This window comes from Triticum aestivum, chromosome 1A (genome assembly GCF_018294505.1).
Source record: "Triticum aestivum cultivar Chinese Spring chromosome 1A, IWGSC CS RefSeq v2.1, whole genome shotgun sequence".
Taxonomy (NCBI): Eukaryota; Viridiplantae; Streptophyta; class Magnoliopsida; order Poales; family Poaceae; genus Triticum; species Triticum aestivum.
The window spans coordinates 71171858-71187863 of NC_057794.1; positions in this window are offsets into that span (position 1 = coordinate 71171858).

A 16006-nucleotide genomic window follows, 5' to 3' on the forward strand; every position below is an offset into this window, starting at 1 on the left:
TCAGCAAGTGGCGGGACACAGCAAAGTAATGCTAGTCCATGCTGCCTCCTCTCCGGTTAACATGGCTTAATTTCAAACGAGATAAATACACTGTCTGTCACTGTATATTTGTAAAGATACGGTCAGTGGACTTCATAATATGCTCATTGCGCTCGATATATATATATATATATATATATATATATATATATTCCGGTGTTCATACGGTCACTAGCTCACCCTGACTGAGTATGTGTGTGCATGCACATGTAGGTTGAGCACTTGAGCGTCACCGTGTGTGTTCCGTCGTGTGCTTGGACATGCATGCATTAGGGCGTCACGCACGTTTTTGCTCCATGTGTACGTGTGACTGTTGCATACACGTAGGGGGAGTACGTGTAGGGGCCACTAAGGAGCAGTCAAATCACACAGTAAGTTAGTCGGAAGAAGCAACCATCATTTCACTCTTGAATGACACGTACACAATATAAAATGGTTGATATGGAGAGAAAAAGAAAACCACTATACTCCCTCCTTTCTGGTTTATAAGGCTCAATTCAAAATTCTCACCAACCAAGGTAGATGGTGAGTGGTGGAATACTTTTTGTACTTTGCAAAAGCACCCAATTAATGCTCTTGTTTTCCTCAAAAAAGTATGTTTACCAATGCTTTAATTGCAATGCATGCATGCATAAATTACATGCATTGGTCAATTTTCTCTTAGTACTTGCACCTTGGAATCTGAACATGTGATGGAAAACAACCAAATTGAGCCTTATGAAATGGAAAAACTAAAATTTTGAGATAAGCCCTATAAATCGGAAAGGAGGGAGTATATACACTAGCAAGGTGCGTGTGAGAGACGGGTCAGGAGGTGAATGACACGTGGCCCCAGGGGGTGGCTGGCCCACCTATCATACAGCCAAAGGCAGGTGCAGTAGAGGGTCGAGGAGTAGTACAAAATCCTACGCACCTACGCACGCTAACCAAGGGCTAAGTGATCGCTCGAATTGCAAGATCAGTTGACTAGAAGCTACGCTAGACCCATGGAGGCGATGAGCGCGAGCATCAGCCGGCTGTGCCAGATGGTCCACGATGCCGGCCTGCGGCCCGGCAGGTAGTATTGCTTGAGGGCGCCAGGGCGAGGGGCCGCTTGGACGACAGCTTCGCATCCTTGTTCGATGAGGTCCTCGTCGGTTTCCTCGACAAGTTCACCGTAGTTAAGAAGCTTGCGGACGACTTCGACGTAAGCCTCCAGCCGACGCGCCCAGGATCTGCGATGCCCGCCACCCTCAACGGCCACTATGGTAACAACCTCTTCGACGCACTGGTGGCCCTACGACTGACCGCCGTCGCGCCGGAGAATGTCCACCTCGAGGTCGCTCTCGCCGCGCAGCGCCTGGCGCAGCAAGACACCATCGACATAATCACCCACATCTACGCGCAAATTGTACACAAGGACTAGTACATGCAAGAGGAGGACGATAGGACGCTGGACTTCTTGGAGCGCAGGGCAACCTTGGACGGCACTGTTCAGAAGCACGTTGAGCTCACCGCCAACGCCGCTACTCCTCACACGTCGGTTGGTGACCCGGCGCACTAGGGCATGAGGATGTCATTGAACGTTGATGGATCCGTATGTATTTTTATCCTTCCATCAAATCCATGTAGTAGTATATGATACTACAGTAATTATCTTACCTTTCGCATCAACTTCATAATTTTCGTACATACTCCATGCATGAACGGCGCCAGAAGCAAACTTCTCATTACTCTAGGCAAAATCGTTATTTTCTATCTATCGGTCGCACCATGGAGCAGAACCAAATTTTACAAGTTACGAGTTCAAAAGGAAAAGCTGTCGTGTTTGCGTCGCACCCCCACACGGTTGGTCCGGCACGCCGCTCAAGCGGGAATGCGTGCGGTGTTGCATTTTCACTTACAAGTGGGACCGCAGTTGAGCAAACCGACTATTCGCAAATGCCCACCCCGCCCACCGCGTGATGGCTGAGAAAAGAGGACAGGAGGGAGAAGAGATGGTTGTAGCACAGACTCCAAGAAAATTGGTGTCGGATTGGACTCGTGTGGGTGGCGTGTGCCGTACTGCTAGACGTGAATGCTAGTTATGGCCCATGCCACCCCACTATATCGCGCCTATTTCGAGGTACATAGAACAAATTTCCTGCAGTCTGTGCTCAGCCCTCCTCTATCTCTCTTCTCAGCCAGCCAGCGGATGGGCGGAGCCCATCGTCTGTTTGCTCACATGCGGCCCCACATGTCAGTGAAAACGCAAGAGGACCCACTAAACCTGCACATCTTTCACCTCGATGTCCTGGTGATGAAAAACAAATCCAATAAAGATCTTCGATGGCCGCTTTTGGAGTTACTCAAGAGTAGTAAGATTCTATTTACAGTTTAACCCAAGATGCACATCTCGTGGCTTCAACTACCACTCTATTTTTTTCATGACACGACCTGGATGCTGGATGTCCCACGTGTCGGCAAAACGAGGTAGAACCCGACCAAATCTTCGGTTCTGCTCTCGGATTAGACTAGTTGTGCTAACTTAAAAATTTTATTGTGTACTCCCTCCGTTCCAAAATACTTGACTTCCATTTGTCCAAAAATGGATGTACCTATATACTAAGACATGTCTAGATACATATATATTTTGACAAATAGAAGGCATGTAGTATTGTGCAACAGAGGTAATAGAATGGATGCAAGTTTTTGTATTGGGAAGAAGAGTACATCCATATATTGATAGAGCGTAATTTAGTAGATGTTCTATCACTTTTAGCTAGTATAGAATAGAGGCTAGACATGAGACTAGATCCGAGGAAGCAACGTCTACTTCTTTACACTCGAAGAAGAAAGAAGCACGCAAGATCGAGCCTCCGCAGATCAACAATGAATGCATCGAGAAGGCACTAATCCAACATACTACAGGAGTAGTCAAAATTATCATTGGAGTTCATGCAAAATGGAGGTCCATTTGGGGTCGTGCGTTGGAGTTGGCCTTACAAGTGGGACCGTAGTTAAGGAAACCGACTATCGGCAAACCCCCACCTTGCCCGTCGCGCGATGGCTGAAGTTAGAGAAACGACGAGGTTGAAGAGATTGCTCTCGCATGGACTCCAAGAAATAATATGGTGTCAGATGGATGTCATGGTGGTGGCGTGTGCCGTACTCCTGGACGTGAATGCTTGTTCTGGCCCATGTCACCCTACTACTCCTACTACTTACTCCTACTATATACTATACTACTAGTATATCGAGGATTCAAGGTGCTGGTTACGTACAACAAATACATTAACATATGACTACAGTAAAAACACCCGCCCGACGCACGAAGCATGTGAAGCTACTACAAATAGTGTACTACTATTGTTGATTGGCCTCATCCGATAACCTGTTGCAATGCACGTACAATTATGTATTCGAAAAATATTTTTTTGCCTCGTCGCACCACTCACTCAGAGAAGCGACTCAAAAGCCATTCATAAATTTATTAAGTTTATCACAGGCATATCATTTTATTACATAGTACAATAGGTCATCAACCCACATCGACAATGAGGATACATTATAAATACAAAAGTTTTCACCACGAAACAAATAACAAGACATGAAATGAACTTCAACTCAACCATTCCGCGGCGTTGGAAACGCTTGCTTTGAACCACAAGTGATTCTCTGTGACGGGCCATCCGTTGTCGATCTGGAGACCAACGCAGTACTCATCATCCAGGCTGAAGCGGCCTACTATATCAGTACCAGGGTAGGGAACCACCCAAATGTCCGAGGTATAGACACAGTTAATTCTCATAAATGTGTCAACAGCAGTTGGATCGCTTTTCACCATCATCGGATAGTTTTGTCCAAGGAAGAGCGAGTTTTTCCAAGACTATTAATTCTGTGCCAGGGAGAAAGAGTTGGCGCTAGCACCCTTGTATCCATCCCGAATACCATGCAACGGGTGTTGGAATAGGTCCAGAGAGTGCGACCATGGGAGACTACACCTGCTTCCTTAGCAGTGACATCATCAGTGGGCTGTATACACACAAGAAGAGGTGATCCATCGGAATTAGTTGCCAGGCACCACAGAGTATATCGGCGCTGCTCGTCCTCATGCTCGTAATCATCACCATCATCACCTCCCCCTTCGTTATAAAAATCTTCAAGTATAGGTGGTGGGATGTTCACAGGACCTTGGAAACACAAGAAGAAGGTTAATTAGTAAAGGGAAACTTGCTAACCCGCATGCATGTGGATGAAACAATTATAATTACGGTGGAAGACAAACGTACCGAAACAACGAGGATGCCATGCAAAAACAGTGCCACGAGTGGTGGCAGCAAACACAAGGCCCTCGTATTCAATTGCATCACAGTAGTCATCCGTGTACAGAAACTGATTTTTGAGCAATATCCATCGAGTGAAACCATCAAGGACAGCAACAAGCTTGTCGAAGATAGCAACAACATCATAGTTTTTGTAATTCCAAGAGCGGTTAGGAACTCGAAAAATTGCTATCTTCCATAGACGACAGTCAACATGATCATATTTGAACGTGCTTACATTACCGGTGTGCTCAACCTCTAGGAAGTGTGCTGAGATTTTTGGAAGTGGAACCCGGTGACGAGTGTACACATTCACAAGTTCCCACTCGCAGTTGGACCCAATGTAAACAACCCAATCTCCATTTGTGCCCGCCCAAGCCTTGCCCTCAAGTGATGGCATCTTAACATCACACATATCATTATCAAGCGGCATCAACTTGCACAGGGCGAGGCCTCCGTCGTGCCGGCGCCAGTCATCAGGGTCACGGCGAAGAAGATAGGGGAGATCAAACCGCTCCTTGACCATTGGGTTCCTTGCAATGATGTTATTAGTTGAGTCGAGAATGGGCTGGAATGAACCTACCATGCTAGCCGAGGTGATGACGTCGCACCGATCAATGAGTTCCTCCACCACGTCATCTTTCAGATCGGGGCAAGAATAAGAGATCATTTCCGGCCTGTTCCCTCCATGGAGATGACGATCGAACAATGGCAGAAGAAAGGGTGAAGGGCTGAAGAAAAATGGAGGAGGGAGAGGAAGAGTGTGCGACAGCAGTTCCAAATTGAGAGGGATAGGCGAAGAGTCGATGGACGGTTGCGAGTTTGCCACGGTTCATGAAGAGGCGCCCCGGCCTACACGTCCGTTCAGAAATACTCCTACTACTCACTGTCGTCTCACTGATATGTTGGAACGGGACCACATGTCAATGAAACATGGTGTGTAATTTCTCGTGCAAAATGTGATCTGGCCGCGTTGGCCCGAGGTGCCGCATTAGTCATCGACCTTTATTTTTTTAATGGTGTGCCGATTAGTTTTGAAGCACGACTAACTGGTACTGTACGCAGAGAAAATATAAACTACTCTACCACTACCCCACCTCCAGTACTAGTAGTATAAAAAAGATATATATAGGCTGGAGCTTCAGCGCTTTCTTGCTATGGGCTGCCCACTTGCTTCTCACACTACCACCCTTTATCCAGATCTAAAAAAGACGGCCCCTCTCTCCCTCCTCACCGGTGGTCACATATCCACCGGGGAAGAAAAGGACATGCAACGTTGACGCACTTGTCATCGGCGAGTGAGGTCACGCACTAACGACAAGGCCGTCCTCTCAGACCTAGCACCCGCGCGGGATGGCCTCCGTCCCCAAGCTCGCTGCCGTAGTGTGTGTGCAGAGGACGACGACCACGAGCAAAGCTACTTCCCGTCGACCCTCAGGTATGCTACCTCTTTTCGAGCCATAACCTTGTTCTATTGCCCCATCTGCTACATCGTTGCATCTGGATCTTTTTCCACTCCACCATCTTCCCAATTTGCTATCCTCTACTCTGCTAGCCACGCAGACGAAAACCATAATTTGCACTATTAAAGGAAACCCTACTTCATGCAGACTAATCCATGTCTAGGTTGAATAAGGAAAGGAAGGGAGACTATACTATCCAAGAGACTAGGCATCGAACCCGCATCTAGGTTGAAAAGTGGAAAATCAGTAGCTAAGAAACGAGTCTCGTGTCTCTTGGTTGAATAAGGATAGAAAGGCATGACAACGCAATAGAGAATGACCAGGTCCGTGGAGGTGGCTAAAGAGAACAAAAATGGGACCGTAATCCACATATGCTGCCTGGATATTTGTTGCTCTGGGCAACCATACTTCCCTCACCACTCTGCGTCCATGGAGGTAAATCGTACTGGTGCCTCCCATGGTCTTATTGCCACTTTTGTGCTGTTATTATAACGCCAACAGTCAAGTCAAGCAATGCTACTGCTAAAGTGATGCCACATTTAACTAATGTTGCTCTTAGTCTAATGCCACCCATAAATTTAAGCAATGCCATTTAATGTCACTGGATTATTTCAGGGTTAGCTATTGATTGTGGATGTATTAAAGATTTTTCAGCTATAAGGCATTCTATTGCTGTTGCACAGCCAGTATACCAACGATGAAACTTGTTACTCCCGTCAGATTTTTGCACTGTTAATGCTTATAGATTACATACCTCACTTTCATGAGAAAAGTTAATTTTTTTGTACAGTGTCACCAAAATGCCAAGGCGCTGATGTCATTTTATTATGGTTAAACTGCACAGACAATTATGAAGACAAGAGGAAAGGTCAAGAGTGGGCACCTCCTCCTCCGGCTGTTCTCTTGAGGAGGTCTGTATGTTTGTCTCTAATGCCTGTCGACTACATACCTGACATCATGATGTAATGTTAAGTCATTTCCTTTTGTACAGTGTCACTGAATTGTCAAGGCGGTGATGGCATTTTATTTTAGTAGAACTGCACAAAATTTGCTTAAAAGAAGAGGAAAGGTCAGGAATGGCTCACTTTTCCAGAAAAAACTATGTATGCCTTCCTCACATCAGCCGTTGTTGCTTTATTTATTCCTTCAAACAGGTGGTTAGAAACAGTCTTGCTACCTTTCCCATTAAGAAATTGGAATGCTTATATTTGTGAGTCTATGCTTCAACTAGTGCCACTTTTAGAGTAATCACACTTTCAATATCTATGCAAATAGGGATGCTCGATTTTAGTGGAACTGCACAAAAAGTCCAACTGGTTCAACATTGGGAGCATGTTTTTTCCCAACCTTTATATCCAATTGGTGGCACTATGAGCTGTTCATTACGAAGGTACATGGTTTGCTACTATCTTGCTACTCTTTTTGTACTATCATTAGATAGTAATACTAGTGGTTTGCATGTGAATTTATTGGCAGGGTGGACCTACATTGGAGGTGCAGGACATGATTCAATGATTGGATGCTCAATTTCGGTTGTATCGATTTCACCTCTTCCATCACTACAAACATGGATATCCTTGGTCTAATGAAGAATAGGCGCTATATTTCTGCTCTGAACCAGCAAATCAATTCAGTATGAAATTGTCCAGGGCAAAACATAACTGTATCAGATTGTCCAGTGCAGAACATGACAGATGCTAAGTGGAAGAGACATGTTTAAACCGAAAATACAAGGTGTGGTATATGTTTACTAGCTGCTTTATATTTGTGCAGATAGAGATGTCTGCCCGTAGCTATTTGGCAAACCAACAAAGTGCCCGCAATTTTGGTTGAACTGCACAAGAGAATAGTATAGTCACTGCATGCAGTGTCATCTAAAAATAGACACAGAAAGATTGGATAGTCACTTCATGGACTGCAGAAAAGTAGTACTGTACTATTTATTGGCCAACACTAGGTGCTTCATTGCTTTGGTCTGATTATACAATGGACATCATTTTGCCTAAGTTAAAGTTTGTATGCTGAAAATAGTCTCGCAGTGTGATCGAGGGAAGACCAAATCCTATTGCAGTGCATGTTCCTGCATCATGTCTGGTTCATTCTCATGGTTCCAGCTGTTGGTGAAACCACTTATGTTTGCAAGAGGAATTGTAGACTTCACAAACAAATTTGTCTTTCAGTCTGTACTGAATGTTGGCCAATAGAAGCATCCATGTTAGTAGGAAGAACAGATGTTTTTTCTAGATCTTTGCTTTTGGAGCTACATATTTGTATATGATATGTGAGTTATTGAGATGCATTAACATGTTGATCTTATGTATGGGAATCGTACTAGTTAGTTTTAGTTGTGACGCAAGATCCGAAGTGGCTGATCTTTGCTTTTAGAGCTACATATTTGTAAATGATCTATGAATCATTGAGATGCATTAACAGTTATTTATTTCTGTTCGCTCAGTGTTTACAAGTTACTGATCGATCACTAGCTAGCCTTCAAATGCGCTCCTGGCAGTTTTATTTGCGACGCAAGATGCGAAGTGGCTGTTTTTTGAATAAAAATGCCTACCTCTGAAGAAACTAACAAGCTCGTACGCAAGCAAGTGCCTCCTATCACACCTCTGGCAAGTACGAGGCGAGGCGGAGGACGCCGGTGCCGGCGTTTAGCATGGACAATAGATGGCGGCCGTCATAGTCTAGTTAGCTAAGAGTAAGTTAGTACTTGTACGCTACTAGAGTGTTAGTGGGAGTAGATAGTTAACTTGGCTATGATGGTTGTCAACGTGGAAGTTCAGTACTCTATATATGGATCAGACCTGTTACTTTGGTCTGAATGTTGAACTTTCCATTTGAACGTATGGAATGGGCTGTTATTTGTTTAAATGGGTTGTATTTGTCCTCCACGGTTTAGAGGCTGACTTGTGGGCCTAGCAAGTTGATGCGTACACAATCAGGAGATGATTGTATGTGGAGAGGATGACAGCAGGGACCCGCCAAGGTCATGGCAGTACGCAAGCAAGTGCCTCCTTATTTCAAGCCAGTAAAAAAATGGCTCCTCCTAGTGGATTTCTGACATCTGGGTCCCATGCCATTATCAACATAGTCAATAAACGAGAGAATTGCACAACGAGCGGCTGACACCAGGGACCCAGCAGCTCGCCCAGTTATTTTTGTTTTGGGTTAATTTGATAAATGCCACTCCAAACCTAGTGTATCCGAGAAATGCCACTACAATTTCCAAACTTTGAAAAATGCCATTTCATGCCATTTCTAGTGGCATTTTTCGAAGTCTGGAGTGGCGTTTTTCAAAGTTTGCAAAAATTGCAGTGGCATTTTTCAAAGTTTGGAAATTGCGGTGGCATTTTTATGAATCGCCATAATTGGAGTGGCATCTATACCTATACTAATTAGCGACTCCCTAGAAATTACCACATTAATTAGAAATTACCAGCCGTTCATCTGGTGGGACCGAATTATTACGGTCTAGATCAACTCTTCAAAGAAAAAAAACTCGGTCTTAACAATCTGTCTAAAAAGAATTTGAAAAAAAACATCCAAACATCAATCTCTACCTCTTCCTGTACGTGGACTCTCTCCCATAGAAACCAAAAGGAAACTGGAAAAAACGAACATCAAATTCTATCTTTTGCCGTGGACTCTCCCTTTCCCCCTGGACTCTCCCTTACCCCATAGAAACCAAATCTACTAGGTCTCTTCCTCTACCTTATAATTGATGTGGATTCGATGCGGAAAATTTCTCTTTCCTGATCGCCAATTTATTCTGTGGCTTAACCCCTTCATCTCCCTCACGCACTCCCCCTTGATCTCCTATTACGAATTACAGATCCATCCACGTCTCTTTCTGGGTTGATGGTCCCTCGACCAAGAAGTGGCGGATTCTTTCTTTTGTTGAGTATACTATGATGATTGCATCAGTGGGGATTCATACCGCACAATCTACATGGCAAGGCAAGATTCAATTCATGTTATTTCCTAATATGCTAAGATCAATTCCATCAAAGGTGATTCATGATGTGCGATCAAGCATGGAGCACCAACGTTCTTCTTATTCCCATGGAGGAGCCGCACTAGTGCTCTTGCCGTGGACAGGGCTGTTTTCCTATTTTTCTTCCAAAGGGAGACGTACTGCCTGCGTTCTTATATTCTCTCCAATATCTGCTAGCTATTTGATTAATTTTGAGATTATTACGTAACTGGTTTGTCTACAGCAACGAAGTCCTAATTTTTTTTATTCGCATCGTTGTGGATTTCATTATCCAGTGTTTGATGAATCTTATTCAATTTGAATAGCCTGACATTGTACTGTTTTTTGTCTATATAAGAGTTAATTTTTTTCTTGCATCTCTGTAGGAGTTGACCTCATGGTGTCGTGTTTTCATGTTTGCTATTTTCTATTCGTTTCTTGACGAAATTGTCAAAAATGATTTTTTTTGGTTCTATCATGGATGCAGGATAGATTCTGTTGGAGGTTGATTTTATGCACCAGTGTTGAATTCCATGAGGTTGCACTGATTAGTAGTGATGAATTGTTTGAGGTAGAGACTATGTGAGATGTAACACGATATGTTTATCAAGTGTGAGAGATGGCAAGAATATGGTACGTATTGCTATATACGTCTGTACTATTAAAATGTGGTGGCTGCATGTTTCGTTAGACAAATAAGAAAAACAGTTCAGAAGATGTTTTAGTTTGTATTTGCTTCAAGATTTCAATGGTTTTTTTGGACATTCACATTCTTTCTGTGTGTTAGAAAAAAGAATAGACCAGTCGCAAGGAAGAGCATGACTGCACAAGCGATATAACTCGACCGATTGCATAACCAGATGTTTTCTTCATTGAGCACCCTGTAGCAGATAAGGCCTTTATTTGAGAATATCCTTTGCATTCATTCCAGATATGCCAAGTTGTGTACTGCCCTATTACAGACCAGAAGCCAAAATGGCTCCACTAGGATGGTACCTATGAAGAATGAAATCCTGGGCATCAGACTGGAGTGCTCGGGGCAGCTCAGGTGCCACAGTTCCCTTACAAAAGGGCACATGCAGACAGGTGCACTGCTGATTCGAGCATTTGGTTGCACTGCACAGAGATCATCATGGGGCCTATTGGAATTGGATATTTTTATGAGCAGTTCATCTTCTGTTTCAAGTCAATTCTTGAGTAGCATTCATCCCATTGTGTATACTTTTACTTATTGTGCAAGTACAATGGGAAATTTCAGCTGCAGATCGACCAAGGAAACCAGATGCTGATGGAATATCGTGTACTATTGCTGAGGCAGTTAATCATTTTGGCATTACTTCTTTACTTTGATTGGTTTCAGGTATGTCTTCTACACTCATAGGCAATTGGTATGGTTGACCTAGAAACACGTATGTCTTTCCCATATCTTAATTATAAGCTTTGAGAAAATATGAATTTCGTAATTAATATTAGGGTCTAACTTATGGGATGAGAAAAAGTTTAGTAGGAGATAAAGGATCTACAGAATGTGGGCCAACATAGCATTTAGTTGTATAGTCAAAAATAAATTTATCGTCACATATAGTTCAGTTTCTAGGCCGGTAAAGTTATTCCCTTTTCAGGGACACAAAACATAAGGTGCTATGTTTAGCTACTTTAGTATCAGACGCCACATGATCTAATTTTTTTTTGTGATGCCTCTACACAAAATCAGTGCGTCGTACCACTTTTTTATTCTTCTTATGGTTCAAGTTTTTCTCGATTTTATTTATTTATAGATATATTTGCGACAAAATTATTCGGAGGGTTCTACACTTATATAAGTAAAAAATGTAATCTACTACACAATAGCTAACTGAAGTTCACGTATACAATTGGAGGTTGTTTGAGTATTTCAAGTGAAATGTAATTAGTGAATGTTTTTTCCAATATTATATACTTTTTAGCTTCATATACGGGAGTATAGTTTCATGGATAAAGTTATGTAACAATAGACTGAAAATGTGTATCATTTAATTTATCTGTGATGCTATGACCTCTAAGGTTATTTTTTTGACACCTTTCCCTTTTTTAGTGCAAACATAGAGTTATACAATATGGATTGAAATGTAATGATATGTATGCTCGGTGCATATGTGTGCATTTTACTTCCATACTACAGATTATATATTCTGTTTGTGCATTTGGTAACACCGTTACAACCTATACAAACAAATTAGCCTTTTGTGCTTTTAACACCTAGAAAATCACAAACATATTTCTCTTGATTATGTCATCTAAAAGCATGTATGTTGGGTTATTTCATCATAGATTTTGTTGTGTTGTCCTGCAATTAGGTTTTGCAAGCTCTTTTGCTTAATTTAATTTTGAAAAGCAAAGCAAGGTGGCATAAAAGTGTGATCCATAACTATATATAATCTGCAACGTTGTTTTGTAACTTAAATGTTTTGCGTGGGAACTATTGGGGAAAGGCAAGTCAACAATTGCATTAGGCTTAGAATATGATTAGAAATAAGATAGCACATGCATATAAAGTGAAACAATTCCTATACATTAGTTTAGTGATTTCCCTGTATTAAAAAATTTTGTTATCTCATTAGCTTCAGTCAATAAGCATGTGAGGGAAGTCTAAAGTGGATGTTGTATTAATTCTTTGACTTTCTAAATGATTTTCCTTTTTTAGTACATGTTATCCTGATGATCTTAATTCTTAATAGATTTGTGTATTCTTTTATATTTCAGGTTAAATAAAATTCCAATGCAAGTATAATATGACATCATCAATGCACGGAAATTTTTAGTACATGGATGTAGGGTCATTTAAGGAACCCAACATATTCATCAAATTAGTTGCATTACAAAAGTAATAATACGACAAGTTTCCTATTTTTCCAATTTGTCGAATTGCCACGTAATCTCCTGTCACATAAATAATACGAAGATAAATCTACTCATTTTTTTATTGAATACTTCTAGCCCGTGCAACTGCATAGGTTGATGACTAGTTTATCTAATTTTTTTTTGAGACGGAAGGAGGGTGTCAACTGGGCTGTGCGGGAAACTCTAGCCTGTCTAGACAGCCTTTTCTTTTATGTTTACCACAGACCAGCCCAGTAGTTTTTTTTTTCTTTCTGAAAATGGCTAGCCCAGTTTTTTTGTGATTTGTCAAGTAAGTCGCTTTATCAGGCCTGTTGGGCTGCAAATCTTTCAAGATGAGGAGAGCTTCATTCGGCTGGCCGAGAAAATGGCCTATCAGTAATGAGAAATGGGCTGTATATTTTTAAAACACATCAAACCGAAAACTATTTTCAAATATCTTTTTTTCATTTGGAGATTTTAAATTGCATTTATTTTTATGCATGGACAATTTATTGGATTTTATATTGATATACATTTATTTTTAAAATCAGTCTGAATGTGACTTGAAATTTCGGGATTAAAAACAGTTCAGACCGCACCGACATATGCAAAATTTCGTATAATTTTTTAACCGTGGCCACAATATGGGCTGTAATGCTAACATAAAGAATATGGGCTCCAAAAAAACCCGTAAGAATTAGCAAATGGGTTGTAAATTATTTGAAATAATGGCAGATGGGCTGTATGCTGTTTTCCACAGATTTGAGGCTTTCCACAGATGGCCTGTATACTGTTGGATGTCCATCCAATGGCCGTCGTGCTTCTTCAATCTATGCTCTTCCTGCTCCAGCCGCTCAAACAAGCGCCGGCGGGACTGCCTGCTCCCTCCTCCCCGTGGCCGGCTGTGCTGCCGCGCAGGCCTCACCGCCCCACCGTACTCCCATCGCTGGCCTAGCCATCCCTCTACTCACCCACACCTGCTGTTATTCTCCGGCGACGGTAGACGAACCAGTAAACCCTCGTACACTCGTACTCCCCTCTGCGTGGGAAACAAAAACAACGGCCGAGTCTTCCCTGCCTCCATGTCGTTCTCTTCCTAGGCCTCGCCGTCGTCCACCGGCCTGGTGCTCTCGGCGTGGCATGGTCAGCGTGGTCAACGACCGACATGCATCTGAAGTGGACTGTACGTGGAGAGGCTGACAGCTGGGTCCACGGCCGCATGCAAGGAAATGCCTCCTTATTAAGCGCAAAATAATGATTTCCTCCACCTGACATCTGGCACCCACCGAAACGGCCTCTGTATTTCACGAAAAAAACGTTACAGCCGCTGACAGCTCGGACCCACCAGCTATATCTTCGGACGCAAGGAAGTGCCTCCTTATTACACACAAAAAATGAATACTCCCCCTGCTAGCTGAGACCCAGTATAGTGGGCCTACTAAGTTGACGTGGACAAAGGGCTTTGTCAACTTAGTCAATATGCACGATTCTAGCTCGACTGACCGTACGATGTCCATCCAACGGCCGTAGTGCTTCTTCAACCTCTGGTCTTCTTGCTCTAGCCGCCCAAACCAGCGCCGGTCGTGCCGCCTGCTCCTGCCTCCCGTGGCCGGCTGTGCTGCCGCGGAGGCCTCACCGCCCCCATACTTCTCCCACCGCTGGCCAGGCCATCCCTCCACTCCACTAACCCACACCCCCTGTTATTCTATGGCGACGGCAGCGCAGCCGAACCAGTGAACCCTCGTACTCCTCTCCACGTGGGCATCCACTGCCGTGTCTTCCCTGGCTCCGCGTCGTCCCCTTCCTAGGCCTCGCCGTCGTCCACCGCCGTAGTGCTGTCGGCGCGCCATGGTCAATGTGGTCAACGACCGAATTCCATCGGAAGAATACTGTACGTGGAGAGGCTGGCAGCTGGGTCCACGGCAGCCCCAAGGAACTGTCTCCTTATTACACGGAAAATAATTATTCCTCCACCTGACAGCAGGGACCCTCCGGACGGGCCACCAGTATTTTGTGAAAAAAATCATTTCCCCCTGACTGTTGGGACCCACCAGACGGGCCACCGTATTTCATGAAAAAAAAAGTTCCCCCCGGTGTCAGCTTGGACCCACCGGAAGTGCCTCCTTATTACGCACAAAAAAAATGAATACTACCCCAGCTAGCTACGAGCCACCTTGCTGGGAGGCTGACTTGTGGGCCTACTAAGTTGACGGGGACGGAGGGCTTTGTCAACTTAGTCAATATGCACGATTCTAGCTCCAGTGACCGTACGATGTCCATCCAACGGCCGTAGTGCTTTTTTAACCTCTGGTCTTCTTGCTCCAGCCACCCAAAGTAGCACCGGTCGTGCCGCCTGCTCCTGCCTCCAGTGGCCGGCTGTGCTCCCGCGGAGGCCTCACCGCCACTACTATTCCCACCGCTGGCCAGGCCCTGCGGCGACGGCAGCCTCACACCGCAGCTGAACGAGTGAACCCTCATACTCCTCTCCGCGTGGGCATCCACTGCCGCGTCTTCACCGGCTCCGCGTCGTCCCCTTCCTAGGCCTCACCGTCGTCCACCGCCCTGGTGCTCTCAGCGCGGCGTGGTCAACATGGTCAAGGAACGACTTCCATCGGACATGGACTATACGTGGAGAGGCTGACAACTGGGTCCACGGCGGTAGCAAGGAAGTGCCTCCTTATTACACGGAAAATAATGATTCCTCCACCTGAACGCAGGGACCCACCGGACGGGCCATCATATTTCACGAAAAAAACGTTTCCCCCTAGACTGCTGGGATCCACCAGCTACACCTTCGCACGCAAGGAAGTGCCTGACAGTCGGGACCCACCTGGTCGAAGCGTACGTAGCGTTGTCATTCTAGTCGCGGACGTGTATGTACATATATACTGGTGGATGTAGAGGCGCACATGTATCGTAGTAGAGGCGCACGCGTAGCATGTACATGTACGTACAGCGGCCTGGGTGCAAGAAAGAAAATACGGCCACGTATGTGTACATACGGGCGGGGTCTCGAACGCCTACTCGCGCATACGTACGGCGAGGGCTCGTGTACATGGCTGGGTCGAAACGGAGAAACAACGTCGTCGTCATGTTCATGGGTCGGAACGGAATGCGTGGTCATGTTCATCGGGAGGGCTTGGACGGAAGAGGCGATGGGAACGAGGCCTGGCGTACCACACAACAGAGGAAACGGACCTCCTACGGTCGAAACGGGGGTCCTGTTGATCGGGAGGGGTGTGGCGTACCACAAAACGGAGGAAACGGACCTCCTACGGTCGAAACGGGGGTCCTGTTGATCGGGAGGGGTGTGGCGTACCGCAAAATGGAGGAAACGGACCTCCTACGGTCGAAACGGGGGTCCTGTTGATCGGGAGGGGTGT